At 41.5% G+C, this 4,322-nt stretch overlaps 1 pseudogene; it reads right to left on the bottom strand.

The window, feature by feature from the left end:
* Positions 1-1,897: 1,897 nt before the first annotated feature.
* LOC124228985 (olfactory receptor 8S1-like) lies at positions 1,898-2,826 on the bottom strand (annotated as a pseudogene).
* Positions 2,827-4,322: the final 1,496 nt, after the last annotated feature.

Below are 4,322 nucleotides of genomic sequence, written 5' to 3' on the forward strand. Positions count from 1 at the left end.
AATGCTAAAAATATTTTGCAACATATATTTCATGTTTTCATTCTCATTATGAGAAATGAGAACAGAAATTGAGCAGATGCTAACATGCTTCATAAATCCATGTAGTATGAAGATGTATGGAAAAGAGAAATAGTAAAAATAAGACAAAAATCTTTAAAATGTATAATTTTGGTGAATCACACATTAAGGATTGAATATTTGACAAAAATTTCCTCAAATAACTGCATTAAACAGGAAAGGAAAATTGAAAAGGAAAATTAAAAATCCCTTGAATCATCAAGGAAGGTAATATAGGAAGATAGACATGCAATATGGCATAATTGTAGGAAAGGCCTGAAACAGGTCTACCTTATATGAAATTTTGAAGCTAGATAAATGCAGCTTTTTCAAAGAATGTCTCACTAAGTTATAGATAAATTTTTTTCAAGCCAAATCTCCCTTAGAGAAAAGGATTAGGTGAATTTGGAGCATCTCCCAAATCTGGGAGAGGTCTGAAGAGGTCATTGCCCAGGTGGGGACAGAGAAACCATGAGATGAGAGGGGTACAAAAAGGGAAGGAGGAGGCCATCAGAGTAAGTCTGTTCTTTGAGTTTCCTTGAAAATTTCCTAGGATTCCAGAGTTTGAAGGAAGAACCACTGGCCCCTTTTAGGCCATAATTTGCCTGACCATATAATTAGAGGAATTCTTTCTTCCCTTAAAGTCCTTCTGTGTTCACTGGTGCAAGGGATCCCTCAGGCCTCTTGAGGCACCAATGCATGTAGAGTCCAGGGTTTCCAATGCCTGTCCTTCCAAGAGTGTCCCTCTTCCTCATTCTTCTGACTATTATTGAAGTCTTCTCTTTTAATTTCTCCTTATTCCTCCCATTCTCCTTTCTATCCCATCTTCTCTCACTTGGTTTTAACTTGTCTAATTTCCTTTTTTTTGGGTTTGTTTGTTTTTGCCTGAGGATGGGCATGTTTACATGATTATCTAGTCCAGTAGTTAGTTTTCTGTTGGCTTCAGCCCCATGCTGGTCCTATGTACTTGGCTTTACATCACCTGGACTAGACACCTGCAGAGGATATCTTCCATATTCCCATGCTGATGCCTTCTGGTTAGGTTCAGCAAATGGGAAGTGTAAGTGGAAACTAAAAGAAACAGCTAATCTGGTTCTGGTGGAGGCAAGGCAGGATCCCTTTAACAGTCCCAGCATCAGCTGCAATTTTCCTGTCGATGACCTGTCATCTACTGCGCACCTCCACAGCAGACTCAGCAATGGTGCCTCCAGTGACACAGCAGGTCTGATAGCCACCCTAGAAGAACTGGGTTCTCTCCCCTTTGCCACCAGGTGAAGGTACCAAGAGAGGCATGGAGTATGGAAAGTGTCTGTGAATCTGGCTTTGCCCTAGTAAGACACTATCTCTCCCAGCAATTTTTAGCTCCTTCTATCTTTTCTACAAGTCCCTCTCCAGTCCAAGCTTATCCCCAACTGTCCTCTCAACTCTGAGTCTGAAGTTTATGTCTCTTTATTATCAGTGGCCTTGGCTATTTTATTTCTAGCAAAGCTTCCTCTCTAGATCTCAGATCCTGATAAGAATTCAGGTTCTAGACAATTTTCTCAGCGCTAATCTCGATGGGAATATTTCACAAATAAGAGGGAGAATAAGTCTGTATTAAATTATTCAATCTCCTGGACTAAAATAATTATGTGACCCATTGTTTTGTCCCTGAACAAATTAACCATGAGCCAAAGCAAGTAAGTAGCTCTTGGCTTTTCTCAAGCATTTCAAAGGAAACAGGTGCTTACAAGATAGTTTATCATATCTGTTATGAACTAAGAAAATTTTCCCTGTCTATTATTCAACCATCTAATAAAATTCTTCCCCAATTTTTCAGTCATCTTCTACCTGTCGTCTGCTATCTGAGATGCTGTAATCCTCTTTGCAACATTCTTCTCAGAGCTGCTTTTACTTCCTTGCTCTTCAAGCTGTAGACAAGGGGATTTATTAGGGGAGTGACCACAGTGTACTGCATGGAAAAAATCAACTTCAGTGGGGAACTTAAGGTTGGCATGAGATAGAGAAGAAAAGCAGATCTGTAGAAGAAGCTCACTGCAGTGAGGTGGGAGGAGCAGGTGGAGAAGGCCTTGCTTCTGTTTATGGTGGAGCTGATGCTCAGGATGGTGGAGACAATGCGGGCATATGAGAAGACCAGGAGTAAGGTTCCAGAGGCATGCACAGTGGCAGAGCACACCAGGACAGCAAAGTTGGTGGAGATACCAGAGCAAGATAGAGAGAATAGAGATGGCAGCTCACAGCTGAAGTGAGGCAGGATATGAGCCTCACAAAACTCCAAATTCCAAGCCATGAGGGTGTTAATGAGAGCATCCAGAGAGCCCAGTCCCCAGGAGATCCATACCAGACTCCCACACGAGTGCTGACTCATCACTTGGCCATAGAGCAGTTGGTAGCAGATGGCAGTGTAGTGGTCATAGGCCATGGCAGAGAGGACAAAGGCTTCAGTCCCTGCAACTGAAAACACAAAAAAGCCTGAGCAAGGGAGCCTTCTACTGAGATTTAGTTCTTCTGAGACAGGAGATTCTCCAGCTTCTTGGGCACAATGACTGAAGTTAAACAAAGATCCAGGAAAGAGAGGTGACTGAGGAAGAAGTACATGGATGAGTGGAGGTGAGAATCAATTCTGATCACCATCATCATCAGATTCCCCATGATGGTCAGGAGATAAATCCCGAAGAAAAGCACAAAGAGCATAACCTGGGTGTGGGGGTCGGCAGACAGTCCAAAGAGGATGAATTCCCTGATGTTACTGTGCTTTCCTAAGCCCATGATAGAAGATGTCCCACTGGAGTGAAAGCAGAAAGAAGTGTGAACTATTCACCTGGTCTTCACGCCACCTCAGAATTTCTATTCCATTCCATGAATACATATGTCTCTTTTCAGCCTGCTCACCCTACATGGATCTTACAATCCTTTTACATAGATTTTTAAAAAAATCTACCCTCCCTTCCTCCCCAGAAGTCTTCCCTCACTTGATTGTCAACCGCACAGCATCTGAACCCTGAATCAGTCTGTCTGTGCTCTTTCCCCATGTGGCTCTTCTGAAGCAAATAGCTCTGGAGAAGTTTATTTAGTTTTTCAGTCTAGTCTGTGACTAATTGGTTTCATCTCCTTGAAATGTCCCTTGCTTTTATCCTGTAACACTACTGGTCAGATTATGTCTATTATACTTCCTGGAGAAGAGAGACTAATCATCTCTGTTTTCCTGAGTCACACACTCTTTCACTCTCGATTCAAAACCTTGCAATAGTTCAATATTACTCACTAATAACATGGTATATTTATTATATTTTTACTCTTCATGTGTCTTTAATATATTTTGTTGTTTGATTCAAAGGACAGTTTTGAAACGTGTGTGTGCTGGAGAATGGAGATAAAGAAGGAGATTGTTAATTTATATTTTTAACAGTTAAGAAAGAAAACGCAAGATTCAGATTGATAAAACTTGTTCACTTCCTCAATTTGAACAGCCAGGATTTGTATCCACTCCCTCTGAATATGACCAGAACTTATTCTACAGTGCTGTTTTCACAATCCCTCCTGAATAAAGATGAACCTCTCTGGTTGACATATAAGGATTAGCCAATCTTTGTAGTAACTTTTCTACCTGTAAAGAGCCAGTTTTACATGGTCTTGTTTGGGCCCTGGTGATGGGTATTTACAAAGTTGCTTGGGTGGTTCTGATGTGCCTCCAGGCTGTAGAATCAGGGCATAAATTGGTCAGACCAGGCTTGCCATGTTGCCCTCATACTCTTCTATTCTTTGCTTTGACCTCAGTTGATACTCTGTTGAATTCTTTTCCTTTCAAATCTTGACCCAAATTCTACTTGCCCTTCAGTCTTCACTGTAATTTCTACCTCCTCCCTTATACATCTGTCTTGATTACTTCCTTCTCTGCCTGCACAGAGTATGGAAAATAATGACACCTACTATTTTTTTTGGTGTTGATTATGTCTAGGTATTATCAAATATTTAGCTTTTCTCTATTTGAGGATCACAACAAAACTATGGGGGCAGGGGTAAGCCTCGTGACCGAGAGGTTAAATTTGTGCCTGCTTCAGCAACCCAGGGTTTCGTGGGTTCCGATCATGGGTGAAGACCTAGCACTGCTCATCAAGCCATGCTGAGGTGGCATCCCACATAGTAGAACCAGAAGGACCTACAACTAGAATATACGACTATGTACTGGGGAAGCTTTGGGGAGAAGAAGAAGCAGAAGAAGAAGAAAAGATTGGCAGCAGATGTTAGCTCAGGTGCTAATCTTA

The sequence above is a fragment of the Equus quagga genome, chromosome 1 (genome assembly GCF_021613505.1).
Source record: "Equus quagga isolate Etosha38 chromosome 1, UCLA_HA_Equagga_1.0, whole genome shotgun sequence".
Taxonomy (NCBI): Eukaryota; Metazoa; Chordata; class Mammalia; order Perissodactyla; family Equidae; genus Equus; species Equus quagga.